The 20,797-nt window shown below is 46.8% G+C and overlaps 1 pseudogene; it reads right to left on the bottom strand.

Annotated features, from left to right (window-relative positions):
- Positions 1-383: 383 nt before the first annotated feature.
- LOC136499129 (MADS-box transcription factor 51-like) overlaps positions 384-20,797 on the bottom strand; it is a 29,674-nt pseudogene continuing 9,260 nt past the window's right edge.

Genomic DNA, 20,797 nt, shown 5'->3' with positions numbered 1-20,797 from the left:
CATGGGGCTGGTTAGGGAAAGATGACTTTTGCTTTTCTACAACTAATGAAATTGAATTCAATGTGTACCAGAATTTCGGTGCCTGCAACTAATAAGATTGAATTTTCAAACTATAATTTCCAAAAAAAAAAGTCCGTGACAAATTTTGAGAACTAAAACTTCAGCTGGGAAGGAGATAGATCGTAAATGCCAGCCAGGAGGTGGATCCTGACAAAAGCATATATCAACGAGCAAGGTGATAGCATATGGGCCAAAAATAGGCGACGAAGCCCAGTAAATAGAGCCCAGAGGCCAGAAGATAAGAGCTAGCCTGGAACACTCGGCGCAAGGAAACGAGCAGAATTCTTCTCGAGAAGACGACTAGGTCCAGGTCACAATATGTATACATTTAAAACCATCTTATACAGAACATGAGAAATAACATGCACCTATACATGCTTTACAGTGTTGTACTATTTGCACTTGCTACATTGAACTTGAACAGGGCAAATGTTTGAGAGAAATTATTGTATATATATGCATGCCCGCTTTGTGCATCTCAGAAGCTTCAACCCGTTTGACCAGAGACCAGTTACACAATGCCAGTTAACGACAGCGCCCTTTCTTATTCAGAAAGCTTTCACCTCTTTCTGGTGAAGAAAGCCAAAACCAGGCTTAGCCAGTGCTAGTCTGCTAGACATAATTAAAAAGTCATACGTACAGAGAGATGTGACTTCAGAAAGCTTTTTCCTCAGAAGCCACCACTCTCTGAACATATGGCTTTAAATTGCCAGACTTATTGTTGCTAGCTTCATACTAGTTTATATGTTCATCAATTCGTCTAGTGACGTGCCGGAGAAATTAGCAACCGTAGTAGACCCAGAGCAAGATGCTAGTATCATACAATTTGAAACTTCCTTCTTACTGCCGATTAAAGAACGTGCTTACTTCAGGTTTAGGGCCACCCCCTTGATCGTCAGTTTGTTCTGCAATTGAACTAAGATACTCTCAGAAAACTCATGCGTCAGGCAAGAACATTGCACTGGGATGCAGATCAGTACTGCAAATTCATGCTACTCCACTATGGAATCAAAGAATTAGATATATAAGAGTCATAGGATCACCCTGATAAGTGCCAAAGCTTCGCCCAGTCCTTCCTCCAAGCCTCTTATCCCAGCCATGTTCAGCTCATTTAGATTTTCTTCCATGGCCCTGAAATTTAGTACTTGAAAAATTAGATATAGAAATTAAGGCAACATAGATCAGTGGCTGTTTCATAAAGTGCATTTGTTTCATTACCATTGAGCAATCATAATTAGCAGGTCAGGTAACGAGCCTCCAATTGGCTCCTCATTCTGAGAAAGCTGCAGGTAAAGCAAGAAAATACATGCATACTGTGAGAAAATCACACAAAGTACACTAGTCCTTGATTAGAATACATATTTGACATATGAACAGTGAATTGTATAATGTTCAGATTCCAAGTCCTGAAAGGATTTCTGATACTAATCAATTTCTTCAATTTTGCAAAGGCATTTCATGAGGTAGAGCAGAAAGTGAATTAGCATATATGAGATTGAAACTAGCATACTGGTCTGCACCTATTGGCTGATTGTATTATTTGCCAGGGGGGGTGGGGACCAAACCAATACATGATAGTTACATTACATTTTCATGATCATATGATTGTGGTTGTTGAACAAAATTCAGTACATATAACTTCACAACACAATTCACAATAATGGCAGAATTTTCCTTAAAAGCTAGGCCAACTCTTATTTTTGTTTTCTCATAATAAAACTTGTGGCAAAGCTTTTGCCTTCCTTTAAAAAATGTCATATTGTCCTTGAGTTATGCCCGATGAAAAAGTATCAGAGCCATCAAGATACAAGATCAAATACATGAAGTTTATTCAACTAGTTTTGTTGCAACTTGCAGGCCACTTGCATGAAGGACTTGGATGTGGACATTCTTTTCCTTCTATTTTACACCAGGTTAATATAGAAGGCCACATCTGTGACATCAAAGAAGGAAAACAAAACCAGATCGTAATAAAGACATCACAAATAGAAAAACCAAAAACAGCGAGTCAGATCAATGGTGATATGATAGAGATGGATCTACCAATGACCGATGACCGCCCACTTCACAAATGGCTCATAAAAAGAGAACCATCTATGCTATAGATATAGATGAGTTGGGCTTGATTTAACCTATCTATGATAGTATTGTTATCACACATATGGTGCTCAAAATGACTTGTATGGAATATCTAAGGTCATTGGGACATGAATACATTCTTTAAATCCATTTTTCTTTGTATTGGTCTCTGATACAACTACCTTATGGATGGTCCATGGTGTTGTCAACATTATTCTCCTTTACGAGGTTGTTGTCTGCTAGGTGGCTTTCCATGATAAGTAAGAGGCCGAGGAAGATAACAAAGAGACCATGAGGGTACAGGACGATGATGTCTCTCCTTGTCGAGGATCAACCCCTCATGGAACTACATGAAGAGGACTAGGAGCCCTAGGAGGATGAGTGCAATGAGACTCAATCTACAATGGTGCCTAAGGAACCTAAGGTGGAGGGCAATAACATCAAGGTGGAGGAACAACAACATGAGGAAGAAGATGATCTAAGAGTGGGGGGAGGCGGGTGTTATGGAGAGAAAGATCCTAACAAGGAATGTGAGGATGAAAAATAACAGTGATATCTACTATTACTTTGATGATGACGACGACTTAGTCCATGGGGTCAATAAGGCAGCGGCGGTGGAGCTCTATGATCGCAATTGTCCCACCAGATGTAGACAAATTTAATACCATTTATTAGTTGTGATACCCCTATTATACTATAGCAACCCCTGAGGTCCAGTTCGGTAGGGCCCCAAATGTCGATCTAGATTTCAGTTCCATATCCATGGATGTAGAGTGGATCATATCTAGAGTAGACACATGAAGCTCCATCAAACAACATCAACTCTAGTTTTTCCTTCACCATGGACAAGAAGATATAAGCCATGATCATCGTCCACTATAATACCCACCACTCCCTAACTCACTTGATGACGCTCCCTATCAAAGGTGATAATGATTGCCACCTGTAGCAAAGATTAACTGTAATCAGTGGCGTACTAGTGATAGGGATGACTCATATGGTGACTCCTGTGTGTGCTCACAAAGGAAGGAGAATAGCTATTGTGCACACCTGCAAGGTCATTGGGGCGGAGCTAAACACTACTCGCTCTAGGTGGCGGCCACCTTTATCAGGACAGACTCGTTAGCAGTAGATGTCAACATAGGGGGTGACCAACCAAGTTAGAGAAAACTCCATCGTCGGTGACATAAGACAATAAAAGGGGCACCTAACCAAGTATGGGAACACTCACTCATTGGCGTGGTGAACTTCCTCATAAGGGGCACCTGACCACCTTTGATTCGCTGGTAGGGTGCTTGAGTACAAGTGTGTCTAAATAGAACAAAATGGATCCTTGTCAATAAGATTTCAAGGCTGGGAAAACAACTCAAAGGCCTTCGCCAAGCATATCAAGCCTTTGAAGTCTAGCAACCTAGGATGTGTTGCAAGATCTCAACCATCGTGGCGTTAGATCATATCCTATTTAGCTTTTAAAGTTGAAAGAGGCAACCACCTTTTGAAATTTGCTCCTAAGGGCTGTTTAGGTCTCCTCTACCATACCAAATTCAGCCTATCGAGTGAAAGGAATCCCAAAATATGTACTCTTTTTTTGAGGGGCCCAAAATATGTACTCAGCCTAAACTTCAAATTGTGGAATTCGTAAATCTAGAGACAAATCCATGGATGTGATGGAGATCCTTAAAGGTGTCTAGAAATTCACTTTCTCAACCTCCTCATGTAGTTAAGGGTAATTAACCACCAATGCCACTAGTTCATACCCCATCCCTCTCGTGTACTATTTTGTTATTTCTCTACCCTCATTTCTCTTCCTCAACCCACGCCTAATCTTTTTTTCTCAAACACACTGGAGAGATTGAAAGGATCAAGATGCCCAAGAGTGGGGTGAATTGGGTTAATTCTAAATTTCTTTCAATAATTAAGTCCTACACTTAGCCCATTTGACCTCCTTGTGCCTAGAAATGTTTCTATTGTTCTATCGCATAAATAGTTTTACACCCTAGGTTCCAATCCTACTCTAGCATGACAATTCTAAGAATGTAAAGACATAAATTGAATTGCTCAAATGTAAATGCTCAAAGTAAAGAGAGGGAAAGGAATGCGTCGATGTTTTTCTGAGGTATCGGAGAGTCGCCACTCTCCACTAGTCCTCGTTAGAGCACCGATGCAAGGGTGTAGCTCCCCTTGATCCACGCAAGGATCAAGTGCTCTCTACGGGCTGATTCTTTGACACTTTATCATGGTGAATTGCCCACAACCGCTCACACCATGATTTGGGTCATCCAAAAGCTCCGCCGGATGATCACCAAGTTTCAATCACCACCAAGCCGTCTAGGTGATGGCGATCACCAAGAGTAACAAGCACAAACTCTCACTTGACCAAGACAATTCCTAATGAGAAAGGTGGATGCACACTTGCTACTCCCTATGCACTAATGAGGTCCTTAATCTTGGATTAACAAACCTTAATCACCCCACTAGACTCTTGCTCTTCCTTGCACTCTAAATATGTTTTTAGCTGAAAAATAGGCAAGAGACCTAAGTTGGACAAGTGGGGGAAGTATTTATACTTTCCACTTCAAAACATACCTGTTGGGGTCCAACTCAGCACATTTTGGGGTGACCGGACGCTCAGGTCAAAGTGACTGGACACATCTGATCAGTAGCCAACGGCTACATGACGCTAGCACAGTCATCAGACTAGACTCTGACTAGTGTCCGATCACCACTCATCTGACGCGTTCGGTCAGCAATTTTCTTCTCTGGATGCTTACTATTGTTGACCGGACACGGCCTCTAGTGCGTTAGGTCACAACATCTAGTCCTTCATGAGTGTTGCTCGCTCTATAGTTGTGCACACCTATGCGTCCAATACTGACTAGGAGCCAGCATCTGGTCGATGAGCAAGCCCTAGCTGCGTGAGCTAACACTGACCGGACGTGGCACCTGTGCATCCGGTCCAGCATTCGGTCATCACCTAAGTCTCCATTCACCTCAAATTCTACCAACTTTATAAATGACATCGACTTCAACTGATCTATGGGCTGTCCTTGAGCTACCTAGTGCTATAGGAGTGAAGTGCTGAGCCTACTCTATCCCTGATGAAGCAAACCACTGAGACACCTACTCGGTGGGTGAGGCAAACTGTGCAACCATCTGTCCCTGACTCTGGAGCCCACTGGGTTGTATAGCTGGAGTCACTGGGGTAGTAGTAGCAGGCTGACCGAGCTGCAATGTGGGCTGGTGAGGAGCTATCCCTGTAGCCGAAAAGACATGCTGCATGAAACCAAAAAGCTACTGTTGAATGACTAGCTGCTGCTGCTGCATGGCCTGCTGCTGCTGCTAGAACTGATCCTAACTGGGTTTGCAGCTGAGCGAGAGCAGGCAACTATGGCCTATGCCTGGTGAGTCTGCTCCTGCTGCATCCTAGTCAAGTATGGCTATCAAAGCAGGGTCTATCTATGGTGGCTGGGGTGGAGCTGAGCTGGAGCTACTGGCCTTGCTGTCATGAGCCCATGGGGGAATCGATGGAATAGGCTAGTAGTCATCATCTAAGTTGTCAGTCGGGTAGCTCTCGACCACGTACTCCTGCTGTACCTCTAGATGCTCGGTCTCGGTCTCAGCAATGGCCCTGATGGCCGTCATCCTGCTCAGCTGTAGTCTCTTGCACCTCTGGCATCTACCGATGGCTCGGCGTCGGTGTCCTACTCCTAGTACTAGGAACCCATCAGCTAGCGCATGTCATACTCGGGGAACTCAGTAGTAGTGCCAGTCAACTCAGACACTACCTTAGGAGGTATATGTGAACATGCCTGAAGTATAAGAAAACATATCCAATGGGCATATGGTAGTTGACGGTGGCCCTTGAATCCCTCTGCAAGAGTGTCCTCCATCTCTGAAAGTAGCAAGTCCCTAATATCAAACGATGTCTGAGAGATCAGGTGGTGGACTAGCCAAAGCTGAATACTGAGTCAAACCCTCATGGTAGCCACCTCTCGAAAGCAAGGTCTTCCTCATAACGATGTCTAAAAGACGAGCCATAGGTGTAAGGGCACTAGGAGTTCAGTCTCGAACCCTCACCGAATGACTCTCGAAAGTAGGCCCTAACTAGGTCGGTGGGTGGCTCTGCTTAGCCATGAGGACGTCTCAGTGGCTAAGTCTGTCCATAGCAAATCTAGTGAATCTTGGTGGCTAACTCTAGAATCCTTAGTATCTCTCGGACCCTGTCGCTGTACAACCTACGGTCACATCCTCTGAAGGTGAAGTGAATGAACCTGTGACCGGGGTCAATCCACAGAGAGGCGTAGAACTCTCTGACCCAACTAGCAACGTACCTGTCGGTTTGCCCCAAGAGATCTGCCAATCTAGGTAGAAAAGTGAGGTAGGGACAAACCCGCTCTCCTCCAGCTACCACTATAGCCTCTAACTGACACACCCTCTGAGATCTGAAGGCTACACCACTGTTTAGATATGCATTATAGAAATCCTCCTAGAGCACAGTGTATAAGCCCTCTGAAGCCCTCTCATCACGCTGAGGTGGGAACCATTGCTCAACCTCCCCAAAGCAAAGCAGCCGCACCTATCGAGCTATGGTAGCCCTCAAGTCCAAGTGCTCTACTAGCAGCGGGCCTCAGTGGTCTAGGAGGTGGTCGAGAACCATGCCTCTACCTCTCTTGCCGGTGAGAGCAGGTGGCACGGACCCCGATCAGACCATCGACACGCACCCCAGGCATGATCGCCTGACTAGACGATCAGAGTCCTAGCTCGGACGGCCCTAGGACCATGGGCCTTTGGCCGTCACATCTAGAAAGCACCATTCCCACAATGCTTCTGACCACCCACCAACATCGCCAAATACACTGAGAAAACAAATCCCGGTATATGGCTCAAAGACTTTCAGGCTCGTCTGTCGAGCCGGAGGAGTGGATGATGACCACTTCATCATTCAATACCTCCCCATCTACATGGGGAGCATGTTCGAGCATGGCTTGAATTCCTCCTGCCTAACAGCATCTACGACTAGGCGGAGCTCAAGAGGATCTTCTTCAGGAATTTCCATGGGATGTATGTCCGTCTTGAGAATTCCTGAGACCTCAAGAGCTGCCAGTTGGAGCCAAATGAGTCCTTGTGGGATTACATCCATAGGTTCTCAAAACAATGCAACTCCCTTCCTGATGTCGTTGACGTGGATGTCATTAGCGTGTCCCTCTCTAGGACAACCTATGAGTCCTTGACCCACAAGCTCGGCTGTCTGAAGCCCCATACCACCCATGACCTACTCGACATCGCCACAAACCATGTCTTTAGCGAGGAGGCGGTTAGAGCGGTCTTTAGTGGAGGCTAGGACAAGGGCAAGGCCAAGCACGAGGACCAAGGTGAGGGCCCCTCCACACAAAAGGGCAAAAAGAACAAGAAGGATTGGTGCCGACCGGCCAACTCCGCTTTGGTCACCACGGCCAATTGTGCGGGCATGCAGCCCTAGCGGGGTCAGCCCGACCACATCGACAAGCTCATGGAGAGCCCATATACCAACCACACCTACCCTATCAAGCATCTCTATAAGGACTGCAAACTCAAGCGCTTTCTACGATAGGCCGGCGGGCTGAAGTAAGGAAAGGGCAAGGAGGCAGCGGCCAAGAATGGAGGTGTGGCAGACAAGGATGATGATGGCTTTCCCTGATCCCAAGGAATGCCTCATGATCTTTGGGGGATCTGATGCCATCTACTCCAAGCACCAGCACAAGGTGCGCTACAGAGAGGCATGCATCGCCGAAACAACTGTCCCCTCTTTCCTTAGCTGGTCAGAATCTCCGATCACTTTTGATCAGAGGGACCATACTTCCCACGTCGCTAGACTAGGTCGCTACCCGCTCATTGTCGACCCCATAGTTCACAAGAAGCGCCTCACCAAGGTGCTGATGGACGGAGGCAGCGGCCTCAACATTCTCTACGTCGACACCCTCGACGCCATGCGCATCCCCTAGTGAGCTCTCCCTTCCACGACGTGATCTCAGGGACACAGGCATACCCCCTCGGGCAGATCAACCTGACCGTCATGTTTGGTGATTGAGCCAACTTCCTGCTCGAAGGTCCTCACCTTCGAGGTGGTGGGCTTCCTAGGGTCCTACCGCGCCATCTTAGGGGCAGCCATGCTACGCCAAGTTCATGGCGATCCCCAACTACACTTACCTCAAGTTGAAGATGCCGGGATCGAATGACATCATCACTATGGGTAGCACCTTTTCGCACGCCTACACGTGCGATCGCGAGCCTTACAAGCTCGCCACTACCGTCATCAACTCAGCCGAGCTCCCTCAGCTCAGAAATTTATCGACTCTAGCAGTCCCAGACTGCAACAAGCCAACCTGCTCGACTGCCTTCCACCCAATTGAGGAAACTAAGGCTATGGGGATCGACCCCACCGACCCAACCAAGATGGTGCGGATAGAGGCCAAGCTCTCGGCCAAATAGGAATGCGAGCTCACTAACTTTCTATGCGTCAATCATGATGTCTTCGCATGGAAACCTTCTGACATGCCGGGCATACCGTGGGAGGTCGTCGAGCATGCATTATGCCTCATCTCAGGCTTAAAGCCCGCCAAGCAATGCCTACATCGCTTTGACGACGAGAGGCGTAGGTCCAAAGGCGAGATCACCAAACTCCTGGCAGCTGGATTCATCAAGGAGGTATACCACTCGGACAGGCTAGCCAATCCTGTTCTTGTTAAAAAGAAGACCGGAAAATAGAGAATGTGCATTGATTATATTGACCTCAACAAGGCGTGTCTAAAGGACCATTTTCCTTTGCCACGCATAGACCAGATATTTGACTCCACCTCAGGATGTGGAATCCTCTCCTTTCTGGATGCCTACTCAGACTACCACCAGATCATGATGAAAGAATCCGACCAACTCACAACTTCATTCATCACCCCGTATGGTTCGTATTGCTATGTAACCATGCCTTTTGGTCTGAAGAACGCTGGCGCCACCTATCAATGGTGCATGCAGCAATGCTTCGCTGACCAAATCAACCCGCTCGACTAGCCTGACTAAGTCGAGTGGCCAAAACCAATAATCACCGTCTAAGTAGATGACATAGTGGTCAAAACGGCTCAAGCTTGCAACCTGATCGCGAACTTAGCCGCAACGTTCGCAAACATCTAAAGGTTCAGCATCAAATTGAATCCCAAAAAATGTGTTTTTGGGGTTCTGAAGGGGAAGCTGCTTGGATGCATCGTGTCCGAACGCGGCATCGAGGCCAACCCTGAAAAAATCACGGCCATCTCCAACATGAGCCCTATATGCAACGTCAAGGACATACAAAGGCTCACCTACTGTTTGACCGCCCTGAGCCGGTTCATCTCCCGACTAGGTGAGCGGGGATGCCTCTCTACAAACTTCTCAAAAAGACAAACACATTCGTCTAGACTGAGGAGGCAAAGCAGGCTTTGGAAAGCCTCAAAGCATCACTGACGTCGGCCCCAATCCTCATCATTCCCGAACGGAGAGAACCCCTCCTCCTCTATATCATGGCAAGCAACCACATGGTGATCGCCGCCCTAGTCGTCAAAAGGGAGGAGCCAGGGACACCCCTAGAAGGTCCAATAACCCATATACTTCATCGGTGAGGTACTCACCAACACCAAGGTTCGGTACCCCCAGGTGCAAAAACTTTTATATGCCATGTTAATGGCGATCTGGAAGCTCCTGCACTACTACAACGACTATGAAGTCATGGTCATCACTTCATACCCATTGGGAGACATCGTCCGCAACCATGATGCCGTGGGACGGATCTCCAAGTGGGCACTCGAGCTAATGGGCCACGACATCAGGTATATCCCCCGCACTGCTATTAAGTCTCAGGCTCTCATGGAGTTTATCGCCGAATGGATGGACGTCTAGCTCCCGACCCTAACGTCACCCACGAGTACTAGACGATGTACTTCGATGGGTCGGTGATGGCGCCCGGCTCAGGGGCTAAAGTGGTTCTAATCTCCTCGGATAGGAGCAGGCTCCGCTACGCAATCTATCTCCATTTTTTGGCCTCAAATAATGCCACAAAATACTGAGGCCCTCATCAACGGACTGCTGCATCGCCATCGAGCTCGGTGCTACAGCGGCTATACGTCCACGGTGACTCAGAGTTGGTCACCGACCAAGTCATAAAGGAGTCCTCTTGCAAAAGTCCCCTCATGGCAGCATACTACCAGGAGGTGCGCAAGCTTGAGGACAAATTCTAGGGGATCGAACTACATCATGTCCCTCGAAAGGACAACGATGTCGCCTAATTTTCTCGCAAAATTGGTTGCCAGGTAGGTTCCATCTCTAGATGGGGTCTTCATCAATGACCTTCATGAGCCATCTAGTCTGCATCCTAGAAGGTCTAATCCAGACACACTCTGAGACCAATCTGGCACTTGGGGGGCTCCGACCTCGGTGCCTCCATGACGATGTCACCCACCGACAGTCGCCGTGGTAGCACTCAATCAAGCTAACTATAGAGCACCACTACTTGCCTACCTCCTCGAGGAGATTCTCCCACCAAAAAGAACTAAAGCATGACGAATCGCACTATGCTCCAAGACATTCATCAATTCAGCAACGAACTTTATAAGCGAAGTTCGTCGAGAGTACTCATGAAGTACATCCCTACCGACCAAGTGAAACAGCTCCTCCTCGAGGTCCATGCTAGAATCTATGGACATCACATGGCCCCAAGGTCGCTAGTCAGAAAAGCCTTTTGCCAAGGTTTTTACTAGCCCACCACGCTGTGAGATGCAGAGGAGGTTGTCCGTAGGTGTGAGGGATGCCAGTTCTATGCTCGGCAAACTCATTTGCCGACGCAAGAGCTTCAAACCATCCCCATCACCTGGCCATTCATGGTCTAGGGCCTCAACATGGTTGGACCCCTCAAAAAGGGTCTGGGTGGCTTCACTCACCTACTCGTAGCGGTGGACAAATTCACCAAGTGGATAGAGGCGAAGCCCATCACCAACATTCGCTCGGAAGAGGCGGTCAAGTTCTTCCTTGACATTATCTATCATTTTGGTGTTCCTAACTATATCATCACTGACCATGGAACTAACTTCACCGAGAAGAAGTTCCTGGACTTCTATGATGGATACGACATTTAGATCGATTGGGTCTTGGTCGGACATCCGCGCACTAACGGTCAGGTCAAGCGGGCCAATGGCATGGTCCTCCAAGGACTTAAGCCATGCATCGTCGACCGACTCAATAAGTATGCTGGGAGATGGGTTGCAGAGGTCCCAACGATCCTCTAGAGCTTGAGAATGACCCCGAACCAATCCATAGGGTTCACACCTTTCTTCCTGGCCTATGGAGCTAAAGCAGTGTTGCCCTCTGACCTCGACCATGGTGCCCCAAGAGTGAAAACCTTCGACCGAGACCAAGCCAGGGAGGCTCAACAGGACGCAGTTGACCTACTCGAGGAGGCTCATGAGATGACCGTCATCTGCTTCGCTTGCTACCAGCAAACTCTCCATAGGTACCATGAAAGAAAAATCTAGGGGAGGATCCTCGATGTTGGTGATCTCATGCCCTAGAGAACCCAATCAACCAAGGAGAAACATAAACTCTCTCCACCATGGGAAGGACCCTATATGGTGACTGAGGTGATCCGACTAGGCACCTACTGGCTGAAGGACGACAACGGCAACATCCTCACCAACACAGAGAACATCAAACAATTACATCGTTTCTTCCCCTAAAGCTCGGTCTTACCATTTTCTTTCATTCAACATTCGCTCCTACAAGCACCCCAGCCTGAGCACTCTCATCCTAGGCCACTCAGGGGTTCAACGAGGGTGCAATACCACCCCTCTTTTTTACTATCATATAGTAATACTTTTCGCCCAAACAAAAGGGTAGTCCGTTCCTCCATCGGGTGACGTAGAGAGCTTGGTTTCCCACCTCTCTTCCACCGCAGTTGTTGGGGGAGGGATCGCAAGGGTCACCTCTGCCATCACCATGGGGATCGCCGTCATCACCGCTGCCACCATACTTGTGACCGGCCGAGAGGACGCAACCCCCAGAAGGGAAGGTTGCACCACCGCCAATCTGCTTTCCCCGACGCTCGTCACGACTCGCTGTAGGCTAGGTCTCCACTCCTCCTACATGGGAGGCAGGGCAATGCCCAGTCCCACTAGTCCCTGGCTGCTATCAAATAAGTGCAGGATAGCCGCGCTCAAAAAACTTAGCTATGAGATCAAGAAGGAACATAAATGCATACCTAGATGAAAGCGGTAGAGCCCTAAAGCCCTGACTCGCTGGCGATGAGCCCACTGGATGAGGACCGCTCATAGGTCGTGACCCATGCCCCCTTGTATCGACCGAGGGAGGAGCCGCCCGGTCGGTTCCTGATCGGCCCGCGAATGGCTGTGACAGCCAGCTCATGGTGAACCCACCGGAGCAACTGATGGGGCATCTCCCCATTGTGGGTCGCGCACATGCACCGACCCCAAAGATGTGGGGGGACAAACACGCTCCTCCGACCAGCCAGTGTGCCCCGCCATGCTCGAAATAGGGGGGTGCAGAGCCAATGACGCCTCCATAGGGCATGGCGACTGCGCCCGCTTCACCTCTCATTCGATGACAGTATATTCGCTCGCGGCGCGCTTCCTTGACTCAAGATCGTTGCTGCGCTTCTCCATATCCTACCCACTACTGATGGACGTAGCCGTAGGCTCACGACGCTCCACCAAGGTCATGATGACACCCCTGTCTCCTTCATCCTTAGAGGTACTCACGTTGCCACCCATCTCTATGGGCTCCTCTGACTCAAGCTCTACCTCTAGGTCGCTCCGGCTTTCACCTCCCCGGACTCATCGGCCAATCTCCTTCTCCTCCTCAAACCTCCTCTAGGCCTTCTCAGCCCTCTTCTTCTTCTTAGCAAGCGCTGCCTCTTTCTGGGTAGCTTGCCGACCTACGCCCACCGCCCCCTTGGAAGATGCGGCTAGGATTTGTAACCCGTGAGTCCCTACGAAACAAACAACTCAAAATCAAAACAAAGGAGAGCAAGAGGGAAAAGGTCACGGAATAAGAAGAAGGGAGCATACCAGATTGGATAGCTTTACGGTGTGAATAGGTCCAGGCATTCCTTCAAGGGAGTCTTTATCCCTTAGTTGCAAGTACCTGATCAAGTCGAACTCTAGACTTCATCCTTCGGCAACTCCACCTGGCGATGAGCGGTCAGGATCTGTTGGGCCAGAGTATGCCCACATCGGCTGCCTCCTCTCCGCCAGCAGAGCGACCCGATGGAGGAAGAAGGTGTGGAAGACCCACATCCCATTGAGGCCATGCTGCACTAGCTTCTGAAGCTCCATCTCAATGACCTCCAGCTTGTTCGACGTCATGCCCTGGATTCACAAACGAATCTGTGAGTTCTCCTCTCCCTCGTTTTACCCTCTCTCTCCTAGAAACCACCACGGCGCATGAACGGGCTTGGTGAAAAGGAAGAAGGAGGAGAGTGTTTACACCAAAATTTGGAAGGAGGGTTATAGGGACCTAGAAGCTCCTAGGATCATCAAGGGATCAGTTGTGGGTGGATCAGAAACAGCTGATTCAGATGCAAAATCTAGGAATCGGCTTTCTTCGGACAGCGCCGGAAGATAACGATGGAGGCTACAATCGACGCCAGGACAAAAACATGTTGGACTCTACAAAAAGGAAAAGATTAGAGTCCAAGTTATCTTAAATTAGGAATATTTTCATTATGCCAAAGATTATATTAAGTCATACTCGAATAGGGTTCATGTTAGGCTTCGGGTATAAATACCAAACCTTGGCTATTGTAGGAAAAGGAACCAATCAATCAAATACAAGTCAATTACTTTTTTTGGCTCCAGCCACCCCTTAGGAGTAGGAGTAGAGTAGATCTCGGCGAGTTCTTCAACAAGTACGGCTGCATCGATCCAGTTGACCTCCACTGCTTGTTGTAAGTACCGTCATGGTTTATACCTCTGTTCATATGGCTGCATCGATCCAGTCGACCTCCACTGCGGCTCTGGTATAAGATAGTTATCGACTCTTGTCTAAATCAAGTATGGCCTATGTGATTCTGCCTCACACCCCACTGCTTGAATTGGATCAAGGTCAAGTTATCGGCTCTATCTTAGAGTGGCAGTCTTTGATAGATTCATTAAGTTACCGATATTGCTTATTGCTTTCATTGTTTATCAAATTACAGCAATATTACTCTGCCCAATTGAGATTGATCTGGATCGGCCTTATATCTTGTTTAACTCATCGTTTGCTAATCTAGAACTGATCTAATCTACATCTTAAGCGACGAGTTATGTTTTTATCGGCTGTTTTGCGTCAATCTTAATTCGTGCATAGCGTGCGGTTAAGGCATGTTCGATCTTGAGTAGATCTATCGGTTAGCGAGAATCGTTTCATGGCCTGTCATCATGGCCTATGGGATTCTACCTCTCACCCCACTGTTGGCACCGTGGAGTGGGGATCGTTGGTTGATAGACCCGTTCCTGAGAAGACATGACCTTAACTGTGCGCTATGCCTGAATCGGCTATTTAGCCGATATCGAATGCTTTCACGAATAGTTCACATCATGAGATCATTGAAGTAGGGATAAGTTAAAATATGTGTTAGCCCCATGATCTTGTTATTGTATTACAGCCTGCATGATTCTACCTCATGCCCCACTAATATTAGTAATGAGTTAGGGTCGTCGAGTCTATTGTTGTTTCTACGGCCTACATGATTCTGCCTCGTGCCCCTACTGGTCATGGTGATAGATGAGATCTAACATGTTTATTATATTTATCTTTGTTAAACGATTAAGTGATGTTGAATTGTTTCTTTATAAGAAGGAGTTCAGGTTACTCGTAATCATTGGCTCAAGTATGGACCGATCATCATTGATATCTTATTGCCATTGATTAATATTCGTTTAAATGATGTTTATCCTAAATGATAACCGATTCTCTTCACATGACCCCATGAGCTCTAACTGACTTATTCTCATGAATATACTAAAATCGGCTATTTAGCCGATTTCCTCCCATATCGGCTCTCACAGCCATACATTCGGAATTGTCAGGCAACACCGGTAAGTTTTCGCCCTTAATTACTGATGAACTTTCTCTCCTTGTTCAATTACAGGTTCAAATTAACTGGCATGCCTCAGGAGTATTGTGTAGGATAGACCACCCCTGCGCTGAAGCTAGGCGGATCTGCTTCATCGAGCAGACCCTTCTGGCTTGCTGCGTGTGTCCTCGGCACAGGACGAAATTCTGTGTCGACACATGTTTCTGGCACGTCCGGTGGGACCCCACAATCGTCATGGCGGTTCACAACAATGACAACATTCTTATGGTACATTATGAAGACCTGCCTGATGAAGATAAAGATACCATCAACAAAGCTACGGAAGAGTTTCAGAAGAAGTGTTTGTTGTCCTACACCAAAACACGTGACTAGCACAATTATTTAGAAATTTCCACTACCAAGAGTTCTACTACATGGGCAGACAGATACGGTCGAAGATGAAGATAGGCATTTCTTTACGGAAGCCATAGACAAGTCTATTCGTGATGCCATATCAAGTCGCAATGAAGCTTTTGTTGACGTGCTTCACAACGCCATAAAAGAGGCGATTCATGGAATTCTAGTTGGTCAAGTTGGATCGACTTGTTATAATATTCTAGATTCGTTAACCCAAGGGACTAATCAAGTCGGTACCAGTCATCAAGAAGCAGCACCAACTGGTAGTGGTGGCGTCCAGACACTTCAAGGTTCATCTAGACAAACTCCGGGTACTGCTACAAATTAGATACAATACAATCATGGACCGTCAGTATAGCATGAGCAGTAGCCGGTGGGGCAAAGTCAAAACCAGATGATCAATTTTGGCACATCAGGCCATATACTGTCATCGGCTCAGAAGGTAGCACCATCCATTTAGAGGGTCCATAGAGATATGGATCCTTATGTCTATAATCAGAGACTTCAAGCAGCAAGCCAGCAAAGGACCCAACAGATTGAGATTCCACAAGACTATCATTATGGCATGGATTATAACACCCTCCACATGATACCAAATCTAGGATATCAAGGCACATGGGATTTCAATCCACAGATGGGTCAGCAAGTACCGAGAAATCCAAATCTGCAAGCTGACGAGTTGCTGCTCAAGGTGACTGAGATGATGAAGAATAAGTTTGGTCTGAAGCCAAAAGGAGTGACTTTTTCGTACAAACACCCATATCTAGGAATAGGTATGATTTGGTCGCTCTTCCTGCAAATTATAGGCTCCCAGAGTTCACCAAGTTCACTAGTCAAGACGGTACAAACACAATAGAACATGTCAGTCGATATCTTACACAATTAGGGCGAAGCATCAGTTGAGGATGCCCATCGAGTTCGTTTCTTCTCCTTGTCCCTAGTCAAGGCCGACCTTCACTTGGTTCTCGTCATTACCAGTCAACTCCATTGCCAATTGGGCCGACCTAGAGAAGAAGTTTCATACATATTTTTACACTAGGACTGGAGAGAAGAAAATAACCTGATTTGACAACCATGAGACAGAAGACTAATGAATCGGGCACTGAGTTTCTTTAGAGATTCCGAGAGACTAAGAATCTATGTTTCTCATTGAGCTTGGCCGATGATCAACTAGCTGCTTTAGCCGTTCAAGGAATGCTGCCAATGTGGAAAGAAAAGCTGCTAGGACAACAGTTTAACAACTTGGGACATTGGCTCAATAGGTAGCAGCGCTCAATAGCCAATTCCAGAGTATGCGTAGAGATACCTGATTCCAGAAGAACACCACAGTAGCCGAAGCTTATGATCCATATTCAGTCGATGATGGCTATGAAGACGAAGAAGAAGAGGTTGCTGCAGCTGAATGGAATTGGGAGCAAGAAGACAGTGATGGTGCCAAATCCTTGGGGAAGAGGAGTTGAGGAGAGTTATGACTTTGATGTTACCAAATCAGACAAGCTCTTTGATTTCTTGCTTGAGAAGGGGCAGATCAAGTTGCCCGATGGTCATGTCATGTTGCCCCCTGATCAGTTGAGGAACAAGAAGTTATGCAAATTCCATAACGCTACTTCTCATTCCACTAATGAATGCAGAATCTTCAGGCAGCATATACAAAGAGCTATTCAGCAAGAGAGACTCAAATTCGATACACCTTGGAAGATGAAAGTCGATGATAATCCTTTCTTAGGAGATCAGAACATGGTTGATGCTGGGCTGTTCAAAGGAAAAACCAAGGTCTTAACATCGACCAAATCGAGAGAAGCTAGAACAGTCGATCCTGAAATGAAATATCAACTGATGAGTACAGAGAGATTAGAAGATGTCGTGCCGAACAAAAGAGCCGATACGAGCAAAGGAAGACGTCGAAAGCAGAGACATCAAAGCCACGGGTCACATCTCGGATTCTGTTGAATAAATGGCAGCGGCAGAAGGAAAAGGATTATCAACATTGGTTAAAAGATCAAGCATACCAGCATCAATTAGAAGAAGAGAGGTATGAAAGGGAACAAGCTAAAATACATTAGAATTGTCCCTTCTTTAGGCATTGCTGGAATAAAGGTTTAAAGTTGCCTACCAGACATGGCAGTCCAGAATGTAGCAATCAATATCGGGAGTATAGGCAATCTCGAACCAACCGTCGGTCTATCTATGGTCAAGATGCATATTATCATAACAACATGGATCGAAGCTTAAAAAATGAAAGTGTTCATGATCGGTTGGAAAAAAGAGTCATTTGAAAGGACTGGGCTGATCATGAAGAGGAAGGTACTGAAAGAAGATACACGTGGTAGAAAGGCCAGTGGTGCCTAGGAGATTTGATGAGAAGCCAAAAGAGGAGGGTGCAGTGCCTAAGGAACAGAGAGATGGAATAGGCTCAGGCACCCGGTAAAACTCAAGTATGGCGTACCAAGCAGATAGCTGATAAGAGGCAACCATCGGCTAATATCCAAATGGCTTTTCTGTTACCATCAGAATTCAGAGTTCTGGCAGATCGGGAAGTTTATTCAGACTATGACGAGTCAGAGTATAAAGAGATGGTTGCCAAGTTAATAGTTGTGTAGCAAGCAATATTTGATAAGTCAGTCAAGCATCGGCACTTAAAGGCTTTATATATGAAAGGTTTTGTTGATGGGAAGCCGATGAACAAAATGTTGGTGGACGGAGATGCTTCTATCAATCTTATGCCATACACCACTTTCTGTAAGCTTAGCAAGGGACCAGGAGATTTGCTTGAGACCGACATGATGCTTAGAGACTTCAGAGGAAATGCATCCAAGACCCGAGGGGACAATAAATGTCGAACTGACAATCGGGAGTAAAACTCTGCTCACCATGTTCTTTGTCATTGATGGGAAAGGATCATACAGTTTACTCCTCAGTCGTGATTGGATTCATGCGAATTGCTACATACCATCGACCATGCATCAGTGTTTGATTCAATGGCATAGAGATGATGTTGAACTGGTTCATGCTGATGAGTCCATAAGCATCGCAACAGCCGATCCAGTCTTTTGGGAACTAGGAGATTTCGAATGTTTCTCTGGCAAGACATGGGAAGGAGGCTTTATTAAAATCAGCAATAAAAGCCAACAGCCGATGTAGGCGATCGGCTCTGAGAGTTTGTTTTAGTGGAAAAGTGACAAGCTTCACGTCGGCCGTTGGATCAAAGGAAAAATGAGTATTAAGTCGTGGAGATGAGTTTTAGGCCGACGTATGTGAATGCTGAGTTAAAGTGTAAGTGTGACTCGGAGTTAATGGATTTGAAGAAGTCTTGTTTCACTTAACAGGATGTTCGACCTAGGTTGATTGCTCATTCGACTTTTGATGTGAAAGTTTCTATGGTACGTTGTCCTGACACCCGAGCAACATTCAATAGCCAATTCATTCTCGGCTCTAATAGCCGGTGCCAGTAGGGTACCGCCTCTAGTTCAAAAAATAAACATCTTCAAAGACAGTAATAGCCGATACGATATGTATCGCCTATAGAGCAAAAAACAAAAAGAGCAAGAAACATTCACGGTCGTACATGAAGGCATTGCATTGAAACACAGTCATAAAAGAACAGGAGTCTTCATTCATTGATTTATCTTAAATACAAACTAATCGAAGACCTTGTTCACCACATTCTGAGCGGATGTGATGTCTACTACGGCCTCCGCTACCACGATGAATTCTTCAAGCAGGTCCTCGTGCTCCTCAGGGCCATCGCCCATTGGGAAACTAGTTTCCATGGCATGAAGCTTGTACCTAGTTCGGGCTTATGCCGCGGTCAGCGCCACCGCCGCACCATGTCGAACGCCATGGAGGGTGATCTCCCAAACACGGACCAGGACGTCTTGGAGACGAGCGTCGATGGAGGAACCCTGGGCATTGACAGCATCTATGGCCATGTTCGCCGCTAGTTGGAGAGATTCCAACTATGCTATCAGGGCTGATAATCACAAGAACAAGAAGACAGTTAAGATGAAGATAATAGAAGTCAAAGTAAGAAGCCTTCATGGGATTCATCTTACCCGCCACCATGGCGTCGGATTCAACCAGCTACACTCGGACGGCGCTGGCCTCCTCCTCGGCTGCGTGAAGGGCGGCCTGGGAAACCCCGAGGCGAATCTCTAGTTGGCCGTTCTCCCAAGTCACCTTAGAGTAACGGTTTTGAGCCATCCTCCACTCATGAAGATAGCGTCGGGCATTGTCGCCGTTGTAGGAATCGAAAGAATCCGACGACGAGGCCGGCATAGAAGATGCGGCGTTAGAGGGCCCACCGGCCCTGGGAAGAGGACGGAGACTGTCATTCACAACAAACCTATGGGCGGATCAGAACTGTTCATCATCATGAACAAGAAATGTCAATCTCACCTCATGCGCCGGAGGCACTGATTCATCGGCATATTCTCTTCTAGGATTTCCTCCGCCGCGCGCTTGCCTTGGTTATCTTCACCGGCCATGAAGAATGGTTGGATCTAACCGCTACAGGGTTTCAGCAGGTGGAGAAGAACAAAGGAACAGTTGCGGATGGAGATGTGTTCGAGGCGAAAGACATCGACTGGTATTTGAAGACATGAAGCGAAGGGACAGATGCCTCGGGACGCGCAAAAGGCAACCATAATTAATAGGAGGCGAAGCGCCACTTCACTAATGCTAATGGAAAATACAACACTAAGCAACTGAAAAGGCAGGAAATCGAAGGGTTCTCTTAATAAAAGCTAGGTTTTCAGATTTGGTTAAACCAAGGGCCTGGATTGGCTATATCAAATCGGCTCTTTAGCCAAAGAAGGAGGCATGAGTAAACAATAGAGAATATGATCGGTTCTACACAAGATCCGTGATGACATGCAGATCTTGAGTCTGGGGCACCATGGGTCGCTCTCAGCATTTCTAGTCAAATGACATCAGCTCCCACAAGCTATTGACTTCTCTAGCTGATCTAGAAATGCTCTTAAAGACACACTTATGACAATCAAAAAGCGAGACAGCTGGTATGGTCGCCTAATCAGGGGAAACCTTATCGGCTCAGGCATTGCGCGTCTGGTACATTTTGGAAACGCTGGGAAGAGGAGAAGGATTCAGTAGATCAATAGGGAATATTTGAAGGAATATTACCCTAATGTTTGGATTAATACTCAATGATTA

The sequence above is a fragment of the Miscanthus floridulus genome, chromosome 13, assembly GCF_019320115.1.
Source record: "Miscanthus floridulus cultivar M001 chromosome 13, ASM1932011v1, whole genome shotgun sequence".
Classification (NCBI taxonomy): Eukaryota; Viridiplantae; Streptophyta; class Magnoliopsida; order Poales; family Poaceae; genus Miscanthus; species Miscanthus floridulus.
Note: the sequence above shows the minus strand (reverse complement) of the source record. Positions and strands in the feature narration are given on the sequence as shown.